Raw genomic sequence first — 12,281 nt, 5'->3', positions numbered from 1 at the left:
CGAGGGTGCCCTTGGGCCGAATTGGCACGGAGCGAGGGCCTTAAGGAGATCACGGCCCTCCTGCAGGACCCCACCATGACAAAGGGCAAGAGCAGCTAATCTCTGGCCTTCAATAATATACCAGCTAGTCACGTTATTTCTGCAAACATCTAATCAAACAATATATAAAAATAGACATTGCTTCCTTTTGTGTTTTCTTTTCAACATATTCTTAAAAACGGCAATAGAGCATCCAAATAAGTTCATTCAGGGGGTGAGTATCACTTAGAATTTAATTCAAAGTTTATTTAATAATATTTGGAAAAAAAAAGCCTGAATCCTTACCAACCTTTCAGGTAAAGCATGCGCATTTGCCTTAGGATAATCCTGTAAGTATTGATTTGCAAATTAACTTTGACAAGTACAAAATGACCCAAAATTCCAGGAAGGATAACAACGAGAGAGACAAACCCTGCAGTATGCTCGGGGAGTTCATGTGAACATGTGGAGTTCTGCGAGATCACGGAAGGATGCCGAAATGTTCTGGTCTGAGGGAAAACAACAAAAGCAAGGCTTCTGGTATAACAGAACTTGAAATCTATAGGATGGTAGCTAGAACAAGGCATATCGTCTCCCCCATGTCTCAGTTCTGGTTCTACTGGGAACACCATCCAGCAGAAAGTCCAGCAGCACTTTCATCAACTAGAAAGTGAAAACTGTGTCATCTAAACACATAAAAACATGTTTCAAATTAAAAGGAAGGATTTTGAAAGCTACTTAATGAAATCTACTTTACGAAAGAAGCTGCGCTATTCTAGATTAAATGTTAACATGGTACAATTTACAATACTGTGTTTGCGGTGTTTATTATAATACTGAACTACACTTTCCTAAAAGGGCATTGCGAAAATTCAAAAGCGGGGGCACAATATGCACATATGTTAAGATCTTAGTTTAAGGTATCTCTAAATTAGTACAACACTGATGAGAACAAAAAAAGCAAAACCTTATATAAGTAAAATGGCATTTCTCAATGAATGAAACTAACAATTATTTCAATAGCATATAATATGGAAAGGCAGAATTAGAAAAAAAAATCTCTTTGATTTGTACTGAGAGCTCCAAGCTACAATTGCAGAAATATTTGATGAAGAACGTCTTTTCGTTAAAAACTTGCATTACTAATTGCATGCCAGATTCTTTCTACCCACATTAGTTTAACATACATTACATACATACATTTAACATATATTACATACATCTGCAGTAATGTATGCTATCCTTGGTCTTGGTCCTGCCAAGAAGTCCCTTGCCAATGGAACGCTGCCTTTCAGTGGCTAGTCCTGTATACATGTTTTAAGTGGATCATTGGAAATATTAGTAAGTTACCTACAGGGGACTGTTCTGCCAATTTTCTTCCTAAAAATGAGGTTGAAGATATTAAAATCTTCTTTAAAAAAACCCAACAATTTATTTTGTCATATCGAACACCACATAAACCCATGGGAAAGTTATAGTGTCCAGGTTTTCACATCTGTTCAAAAGTTTCGTAGCTGTAGAAAGAAGAGTAAATCTTTAACCAGCAAGGCAAAGCACATGGAGAGGCGTGAAGGGGCTGAGATGGTTTGATTCTATACGCAGCAGAGTAAAGCACTGAAGCCAATGAGATTTAGGTAAAGTATATGCTTAAGTACTTTTGCTGAATCAGGACCTTAGAGAAGACTTTCATTGACACCAACGGGCTCTGAAGACCTTTAAAGCAATGATTTATTGACAAGATCTTCCAATCATGCTGGTATCACACAGCAGTGTCTGAGCCTTATTAAGAGACCTACCTGTATTTATAGTGAAAAATTTAGAGCTTTCTTTATTGATGGAGGCATCCATAATGCAATCTCTCAGGCTGACTTAATTTTATAACATTCACAAAGAAACCAGATTTCTTCTTCAGGTACTTCTTCAAATCTTTGTACTGCTAGTCACATCATTGTTTCCATTATTAAATAAACAGGTGCAAAAACAGAAAACGATTTTGTTTTGCATTGTCAGCAGCCTGGACTCTTTTGGAGTATAAAATTTCATTATTGATCTTTAAAAGAAAAAAAAAATAGGCTGAAAGGATTTTCTAAATTAAAACTTTAATTCATACTTTAAAGAAAACTTTAGATTCTTAAATTTCTTATTCACTATTTTTGAAGTATAAATCCTTTACCTGGAGACTAAATATCACTTCAGCATTTCTACCCAGCAGTTACAACTTTTCAGATATATGATATTACTGGCGTAGAGAGTACCCTGCAAAACGATATACTTTTACCAAGAACATCAGGCATAAGTGAATTTTTCATGTTTAGCCCAGTAAACATAAAAAGCAAGCATTTCACACAAGAATGATATGATTGCCTTTAACAAAAGCAACCTAGGCCAAAAATTATTAGAAAAATATCAGCATCCCCAATGGGCTTTAAAGCAATCTAATTAGGTAGCCCAACACTACATTTTGTCAAAAAACTCTGACAACCTAATAACCAGATTGTCATCAGAAGGACAATGAAAAATGATGTTGTGTTTGCTAGCATTAAAATACTACATCTTTCTGTGCTGCCTTCATCCTATGAAAAAATCCTAATGGCATCCCATTGTTCTGGAAGGATATTTATTGAAATGATTCTGTTCCACTTGAGAACTGGTAGCTGGGGGGCAGTAAATTTAATCTTTATTTAATCTCTAATAAGACATCTTATGAACCACCTGCCTAATTTCAGGTTTGGAACCACTGTGTACTGTGCAGAGGAAACGTGAAAAAACTCCACTTGAAAAAACTTTAATAATATGTTCTGTCTTCCAAAGGAGAGCATATTACAGTGGTGACTACATGCAGTATTTCAGCTTTAAAATCAAGTCACCCTATATTTCAGCTTCTGAAGCGAGATAAAACAAGAGCTATGGGAATGACACACAGCACACTTATGGAGATTTGAAATACTAATATATTACCCTGGGTTTAAAAGAGTTGTACACGTGAATTAACTGACCAGTTGTAGGCAGTAGTACATTGAATCTTCTAAAAAAAATTCTAGGCAGTATGAACCTAAGAGTTCCTTTCCACCACAATATACATGAATCAGACCATAGACAAGGAGAGCTGGAAGGGACCTCAGGCGGTCACATCTAGTCCAACCCCCTGCTCCAAGCAGGACCAGCCCCAACTACATCATCCCAGCCAAGGCTTCGTCTACCTGGGTCTTAAACACCTCCAAGTAGGTTACCCAGAGAGGTGGTGGAGACTCCACCACCTCTCTGGATAACCTGTTCCAACACTTTAATACCCTCCTCGTGAGTTTTTCCTAATACCCAACCTCAGCTTCCCTTGCTGCAGCTCGAGTCCATTGCTCCTTGTCCTGTCATCTGCCCCCACTGAGACCAGCCCAGCTCCATCCTCTTTGCAGCCCCCCTGCAGGGAGGTGACGGCTGCTATTCAATCCCCCTCGGTCTTCTCTTCTCCAGACTAAATCAGCCCAGTTCCCTCAGTCTCTTCTCACAAGTCCTGTCCCCCAGCCCCGCGACCATTTTGTAAGCCTCCAATGGACTCTCTCTAACGTGTCCGCATCCCTTTTGTAGTGGGGGGCCAAAACTGGACACAGGACTGCAGATGTGTCCTCACCAGTGCTGAATAGAGGAGAAGAATCACTGCCCTCCATCTACTGGCAATACTCCTACCATATTGCTGTTGTGTTTCATTTAAAAAGAAATGTCCACAAAATGACCTCTAGTTTTTCATCTTGTCCCAAAAGCAATACTATAACAGAACAATGCAAAGATGAGATAATTTCAATTTTAATCTCTTATGAACCTCACAGGCTAGAAATGAATGTTTTATGCTATCTGAAAGCTAGGAATCATTCCAGTTTTCAGGTTACATAAAGGGATCTCATTTTATACTTGCTATCATGATGTACTTCATAATAAAGTAGTTGTGTTGCTTTTTTGCCATTTTCTTTTCCCATCCCCCATCCCTGCTACTGTCTTGGAAACCTGTGACGTAGAGCTAGAAGTGAATGTTGTACACAACCTGAAAACGGTAATCTCATCTTTCAAGTAGTATAAAGAACTAATCTCTAACACTAGCAGCTTGAGACACACTGGGTGCTAAAATCATGTGGTAAATACTTCTGCAAAAAGTGATTAAGTTAAGGAACAGGTACAGCTTTCCAATAATTGTGTTCAGAAAACACATCCTCCACCCAGGAAGGAGCAAGTACCCTAGCTCCCTTGGAAATGCATCCATTATTCACAACATACAGTTCCTGGGACTCCCTTACACACACAATATTAACAAGATCCCGTATGAACAATACTATACATACCTATGGGACTTCTATTCTTGGTAATATTTTGTCTTTTATGAAGTAAAAGAGCAATATGTCTGATGTTGCCAGTGGTCATGACAAAAGTCATTTCTCCCACTTAGTTAGTAGAGCTGTGTGAAGCTTTGGTGCCTGATTCAATTCAGCGGAGATTTGGCCCGATTTGGTGGCTGAATCTCCAAATCCGGGTCCCCCCCCCCCCCCACACACACTCCTGTGGGATGCTCCATACACCCCAGCATTGTAGCAATCATGAGCTGCGCTGGTACCTCGAGGTATGTAGAAAAAACTTTTAAAGCTGTGTCAATGTCCGAATCACCGAATCGCCAAATCACCATCGAATCATTAGATTCAGATTTGGCCAAATCAAATCAGGGACAGTGACCCGAATCAATGAATCGAATCACTGTCTCTGATTTGGGCTGACTCCAAATCCGAATCGAATAGGGCCCGCTTCACACACCCCTAATAGTTATCTCAGGAAAAATGAATCGAGACTCACCAATCTACACGTGCACACCCCCTCCCCTCCCCCCAATGTAGTGCGACTGCAACATCATCCCCAACACATCTAAAGGGTTAAGAACAGGAACACATATAACAATCAACCACTGTAAATGATAAAAAGGAAAAGATTATGTCACTGAGCAGTTTAATTCATTATGCACAGTGTATGTGTGTGGAGGTGAACATATAGTAGCAACGTGAATTATTGAACCTTAACCCCTCTTCCCTTTGTTCTTATACTTTCTTTCAGAGGCTCCATGTTTCTGATGCCTGGAAAAATACCCACTAAGAATGGCAAGAGCTCCTAGGATGTAATGCTCTACGTTACTGTACAAAGGACTCTTGCCAAGACAACTAACTACTGCTAATGTTATCTAATTTCTTTTTTGCCAGGCACCATGCTATGAATAAAAAAACCTCTGGCCTGGGAGTAGGGCATGAAATATTGCTTTCTTGATTTCTGAAAGAATGTAGTTATGGTGATGAAAATCTGCTTTTCTCCAACAACTGTAACATTTGAACTTTATTTAAGAATTGTTTTTTCCCTCTGCATGCTATTTAGAGACAACTACAAGCTCTCAATTCAAAGCAAAATTCCCACTGACATCATTATTGATACTGCTGTGGACTAAGGCTGAATATAGGTTTTTAATGGCAAAACTATTCATTTCATTTAGACATTTCATCCTGAAAGTAAGGCCTTTGGGAAAACAAGATTTTTTTCAAAAAACACTTATGCCAATGAACATGAAGATGAAAAAAGTATTTCAACACTATGGGGCTCCTATACACATGCAAGGAGGCTGCTCCGACGTGCTGTAATTACCGTGCTCCAGCAGACTCTGGCATCACGTGCATCAGCATCCCTGTGCTGAAAAATAAAAAATGGCGGTGGAGTGCTTAAAACTAAAGCTTGTTCAATGAGCTTTGGTTCAAAACACCCCACTGCCATTTTTCAGTGCAGGGATGCTGATATACATGATGCTCCAGGTGCTTTAAATTAGCATGGCTCTTGGAGCTGCGCTGATTAAGGCGCTCTCAATCGCCTCCCAGAGCACGTCTATAAAAGCCCAAGGACACTATTCTGAAAGGCGGGGCTCCCTACTGTCCATTTCACAAACCATAAACTGGAAAAGGCAAAACACAGACATTTGACTTTATTTTTTCCTCTGGGAATATAAAAGCGAATTCTTGATTATGAGTCTGATGCCCATTCTTCACATAGTGTACTCCTCAATTCACATTACAAGAACCAATTTTCTACTTCAGGAATAGGATTAAGTAGACAACTTTTTTCACTCCAATGTACATGTTTTTAAGTTTTTCTTTTGTAGCACTTATGGATTCATACAGAACTAGTGTTAAGCTGGAGCTAAAAAAATTGGCATACTTTAACAGGGAAAGCAAGAACAGTCCACGAGGTCTGTACTGACCTTAAAGTGCTAGCATTTATTTGAGATATTAGTGGCTTACGTATTGTATTTAGAAAGATGGAACCTCAGTTTGATCAGCAGCATATTGCTCCTATTCAAAGAATCTCTTCTGGAATCCACTGATGCTTCAATTATATTTAACGAATGCCAATCTATGACCAACTATGACTTGAAAAAAGGACTTGTTAATCCAAGTCTTTCACGTATGGAGACCAAACTGACCCTCTGGCAAAGGCAGCTACTGCACTCACGAGAATAAGTAAATATTTTAAAATCAATGTGTTTAACACAACTATGTGCAAGAAGAATATACAGAGAGGTAGTTAGCCATGTTAGTCTGCGGTCAGTCAGAAGCCAAGGTAGGTATGTACCTTTATAGACAAACTAAATTAGACAGACAGACAGCAAACTTTTGTGACCCCCAAGTTCACTTCATGAGATGCTCAGAAAGGATACTGAGAAAGCAGTGTATACAGTGAAGCGAGTGATTAGAACACAGTAAGTACCTGGGCATACCTGAGCACGTTTCTTGTGTAGATTGACTGCAGTCCTTTTTATTCGGCCGAGTGTGGTGCCATAAACAAAGTGATTCATATATCTTAAGCAACTACCTCGGGAGAGCCACAAAAATCAGGCAAAATGTCTTTAAACAAAGGTTAAAGAAAACTGCCTCGGAAACCTTGTTGATACTTTCATCATTGCTTAAGGAAGCCTTTTAGAAGGAGTCCTTATTGCAGTTTTTCATTTAATAGTATACCCTAATTCTTCTCCGAAAACATTTTCATTTCTATAGAAACACAACTCTCACTCCAGGGAGTGGACTTCAAATCATGGCAAAAATGCACCTCCTCTCTTGGGGTATTCCAGGAATCGTGAGTGCTTCCAACTATCAATTTCCTCTTTAAACTACAAATATGAAATGCATTAGGGACAATTTACTGGGGAAAAATAGTTACATGATGGCCAACTCTTAGAGAAAAGGGAACTCCATTGAGGCTGGATATACAGTACTGCAGAAACCAGTAATATGCAATCTATTGTTTCCAGAAAAGAAATATTTTCTGAATACATGTGCCTTTCTGCGTGACTGACAGCTGTACATTTCCATCTAGTGAAAGGCCAACTCCATTGTTCAGAATTTTTTTCTTCCTAGCATACTTTTAAAAATAGTACTGACTGGCCTCATCTCTGCTGATCATTTAATTTGCTTCATATCCTCTTGCTTCCTTTCTCAATTTGCTTCTATTCTAATTTCTGATTTATAGTAATCACAATCACCTGACTCCCCCTCCCCCCCGATACATACTGGGGTGAGAAAGAGGTGGGAAGAGGAAGGGGTCATACCTTTTACTTCCTCTCTAAGGCAGGTTGTTGGATTTTTTTGATGAATGTAATCTTTTGAGAATCTGGTAAAATATTCTTAACTAGTCCAATCAGGATTCACATTTTTCTGTTTACAGTTATTTTTCTCAGCTCATTTGGCTCAACTGTTTTCAGCTTTGAGTACCTGGTCCTTTCAAAGCACCAAACGTACACATTAGTGACTCTTGCATTTTATTCTCTTTCTACAGAAATGTAGTCAAGTTATGGTCATGTGCACCTAAGCAGCCATGAATTGGTAGTTCTATGATCCTCTTTAGCTGTCAACACGAAGTCTAATATAGAATTACCCTGTATGGACACAATACTTTTTGATTTAGGACACTCTCAGCTATAATTTTTAGAACTAGAAGAAGTTTTAGTACCAACAGCATGACACTTCCAGGATTTGTCACTGAGACCAAGTCCTCTACAATAACAGGGGGTTTCCTCCTATACCTTATAGATAGGTGATTAAAGAGCTGGTCACCCTGTTTCTACCGTGGCTTTGTGACCTGTAGACGATACCAACTAGTGCATGCCCCGTGTTGTGCTTTATCCATTAGAACATGGATCCACTCCTAGTTGAGATAATTGGTTTTCAAATTGTGAGCGACTCAGAAACAGCTCATGCCATTTCTGACGTACAGTGCCACTCCACTCACTTTGTTCACTCAGTCCCTCTGAAATAGGTTATAATTTATTTTAACAGTGAAGCAGCTTTTAATTGGGGAATATCCTGCATCTGATTATAAGCAAACTTTCAGAGTTCATTTTCCCAGACTGAATGATCTAGGATTAAAGCCTTAAAAGGTATTGGTTTGGGGGTGAATGAGGTGACTCGATGGAACAGAGCTCACCAGAGCTTTCAGGAGAGATGAATATTTAGGCAGGTAGAAATACACCTATAAATAGCTGTTGTTTTTATCCTTTGTTCTGCTTGCTGTGCACCTGGGGGGGAATAAATAACGCTTTGTTTTGAAGAATCTTTTTTTTTTAGTTGCTTTATTCAGCTGATGGCCATAGGTCTCAGGAGAAAATAGGCTCGCAGGTGCCAAGAATGCTTAGGCTTGTCATGTTAACATGGTGGCTAAAAGGAGACTGCTACCCAGAGAACCAACGCAAAAATAGTTGGACTGAAGAGTCGCACCCCGAGAGAGAGGTGCACACACCCAGGCACGCCACGTGACCCGTCCCCTTGAGATGGACTAGCGTGCAGATTGCACTGTAACTGGGAAAGAAGTACGGGAAGAGTGAGATGGAAGCCAAGTTACCTTTTCTCCAGATTTTTTAATACAAGCCTCAAAACTAGTATACTAGGGGTTAAAGCACAGCTGTGAGGTTCATGTTCAAGGTCACTTATCACTTTGTGATATAACAGCTGCCACCAAGGAAACTGTATACAGCATTTCCTTAACAAACAGATGATTAAGCAGGTGCAAACAGCTATAAGCATATAAATTACTGCTGCCACATAAATTAAAGGTACACTTTTTCCCTCCCCTAAAAGTTTTCCTTTTCAAAATACTTCTATCGACTACATAAATATTTGTTCCAATTTCTGTTTTTGCTTTATTCTACCTATAAACAGCTTAACTATGCATATAAACATTAAAAATCGATTTACTATGTCATAAAATGCAAACATGCCTAGAAAAAAATTAAATTTAAGCTCATATACCATACCATACCATACATTCATTTCTTCTATGCTACACAAATCTGTTGTTTAACAAATGTTTTAACAGTTGATCACAATGGTTTACAATTGATGACACTGCAAGACTATAATAATTTAAATCTCACTGCATAATGTGACCATCTTGAATTTCTAAATCTGCCTTTTATGTTCCAGGCTGCTTTAATTACCACAGTTCTCAACTTCAACTCTTACAAAAATGATAGCAGAAAATCTCAAAATAAAAAGATAACTGTTGTCAAAGCCAAATATAGGATTATAGGATATTTTAACCTGCCTTTTGATGGAAGTGGATCCCCATCATAGTCTACAATTTATTACCCAATTTCTTTTCTCCATGAAGTATTTCAGTTTTTAAGCCTGAATCAAAGAACAATTGAAGTTGCATGCTTCTTGATACCTCTGCTGAATGGGATAAGATTTTTTTTTAAACTAAAGCTATTGTAACCCCACACAGAAAGCTGGCTATTAGTTCAAATTTAGCTTTTTTTACCCACTTAAAACCGTGTGATAACAATCAAACAAAACCAACAAACCAACCAAACAAAAGTACCCGTGTTTGGAAATCTCTCTCAGCTAACTGCACAAAGCAGGATGTTGCCTGCTGCATACCATTACACACCTGACTATCACAATACATTTATTAGGAGCAGATTAAAACGCCACTCTGCATTCTGTTTTAAATGTTTTATTTTGCCAGCTGGCTTTATTCAGCTATTGACCAGAAGCAGTACCAATGCATTTTTTATTATGCCTAGCATTAATCTTAATAAACATAGCTACATTGGAATATCTTAAGCACTGTGAACAAAGCATAAGTCAGCAATCATGCTTGAAGATTTGGCCAAACTCAGCACATCAACTTCTTCCCTGATACTTTCCTTCTCACTGTTGCTCAGCATTGTGTGTGTGATGGGACAACCAAGTGGTTAAAGTTGCCCTGTCAGCTATATCTCTAATCCATGTGTCTAAATCCCTGAATATAAGAAAAGTCAATGTTGTAAGGCAATGTTTGTCAATGCCCTGTAATAAATACACTTACCTTAACAGACTATTCTCAATGGATTTCACTTCTTTGCTGCACTTCAAAGCTACATAGGTATAAAAAAAAATAAATCATTGACCTGCTGCCACTGAAAAGAGAATGCGTGCTCTATACATTAGTAACCGTGTTTAACTTTTATTGTCACAGCAACAGTAGCTGAAGAAACCTTTAATAAAACCTCATAGTTATTTCACAGTGCCACAGACACACAGGCATACACCAACAAAACACAGAGAGGAGTCGAGACAAAAATGCTGTGCGCCAATATCAGCTTCTTCAAAAAGTCACAAAAGGGCTGTCCGACACACTAGCCTTAAGACTGGTTTGGACACTTTAGATTCCTATTTGAAATATCTGGGTTAATCTTATGAATCATGTGTACATGCCTGCAACGCCTATCAGTGCTCATATTGCATGGTACCCCCGGTTGAGAACCACTGGACTAACTAAATGAGAAATGCATACGGATCACCAGGTACAATTACAATTTTGAACAGACAGCTCACTAGTAACTAGAGCAAATTACCTGTGGAAATGACCAGTCCCACTGATGCCTTCAAATCTAGCCTGGTTACCTATTTAGGAGATATGCTTTAGCCAAACTAAGTTATTGAGCTCAATATAGGAGAAACCGGTGAAACTTAAGGGCCTCTCATACACTGAAAAATCAAACTCTTCTGGCTTTTAACATTCCTGAATGGCCAGCTTCTGTGCAATTTACACTGTAAATCAGCCCAGTAAGGAGGAAAATATTCCTAGAAGGAAAAAAAAGATTAACTAGTTGGTATGGTTGTATTGCATTAGGTGTCTCTTGATCATCAGGGAGTCTGCTTCTGCTAATGAGCTCAGTGGGGGGGGTTGTTTGAAGACCAGGGAGGGAAAGGGGGGTTGGCTGTAATTGTTTGATGATCCTTCTTATGGGTTCCACTGTGGGCTGTGTAACAACCACGGCTGTGCAGTCAGCAGGGGGGTCTCTTTTTGTATTGCAGTAGGGTATCAGGGTGATGCTTTCAAAGATATGATCCATTTCTCTGCTGGAGTGCCCTTGCTGCGTAAAGCAGACAAAGTTCTTTGGGCACATGTGATATTTTTTATTAAACCAACTAAATATTTGGAAAAATTGTTCTTTGCAAGCTTTTGGGCATAAACACCTGTGTCCTTAGACCAACACAGCTATTACCAACAACCTTGCTGCATAAAAGCAGTTTTTGGGTTGGAAGGTGTGTATTAAGAGCTTTCTCCTCAAATCAAATCAGAATGTATCTTTTTCATACGGTATGATATTATATTCCCAGATACATGAAATAGAGCATAACTTTCTGTGGTGCGAAAGGATTTACTAACATGAGCCTGCAACACCCACATAACCCACTAATGAAGAATGAAATTCATCTCAATACGTGCCAATAAAGCCTTTAAACAACAGCATCTCCTATGCTACCCATGCTAATAATATGTGACAGATTAAAAGTCTTTCATTCACAGGTTTTAAAAAAATTGTACTAGATTTATAGCAGAATTTATTCTAGAATTACCTTGACAAACTGCAAATAAGGCCTGAAATCAACCAGAAGAAATTCAAGGAGGTCAAGTGCAATGCCCTGCACTTGGGATGGAACGATTGCATGCCCAGATACAGATTGGGGAACGACTGGCTAAACTGCAGCACTGCAGACAGGAATTTGGGGGTCACAGTCAACCAGAAGCTGAATGTGAGCCAACGATGTGGTCTCATAGCAAAAAAAAATGCCAAGAGCATAGTGTGTTATATTAACAGGCATGTACCTTGACAAATGAAGGGAAGTGATACCTCCCCTCTATTCAGCCTGGTGAGACCTCACGTAGAGCTCTGTGTCCAGTTTTAGGCCCCACACTTCAAGGATGTGGACAGA

At 39.1% G+C, this 12,281-nt stretch overlaps 1 protein-coding gene across 7 annotated transcripts in view; it reads right to left on the bottom strand.

Moving 5' to 3' along the window:
• FHIT (fragile histidine triad) overlaps positions 1–12,281 on the bottom strand; it is a 763,307-nt gene that overhangs the window by 717,919 nt on the left and 33,107 nt on the right. For 4 of the 7 annotated variants that reach the window (XM_025198990.1, XM_014517979.2, XM_014517977.2 and 1 more), the window contains exon 4: positions 10,387–10,435. The exons of the other annotated variants lie outside the window; for them this stretch is intronic. The gene's annotated coding sequence lies outside the window, so the exon portion shown is untranslated. The remainder of the gene's footprint in view (positions 1–10,386; positions 10,436–12,281) is intronic. 7 annotated transcript variants of the gene reach the window in all.

Source organism: Alligator sinensis, unplaced genomic scaffold, assembly GCF_000455745.1.
Source record: "Alligator sinensis unplaced genomic scaffold, ASM45574v1 scaffold469_1, whole genome shotgun sequence".
Taxonomy (NCBI): Eukaryota; Metazoa; Chordata; order Crocodylia; family Alligatoridae; genus Alligator; species Alligator sinensis.
The sequence above is the reverse complement of the archived record's forward strand: the minus strand, read 5'-3'. Positions and strand labels throughout refer to the sequence as shown.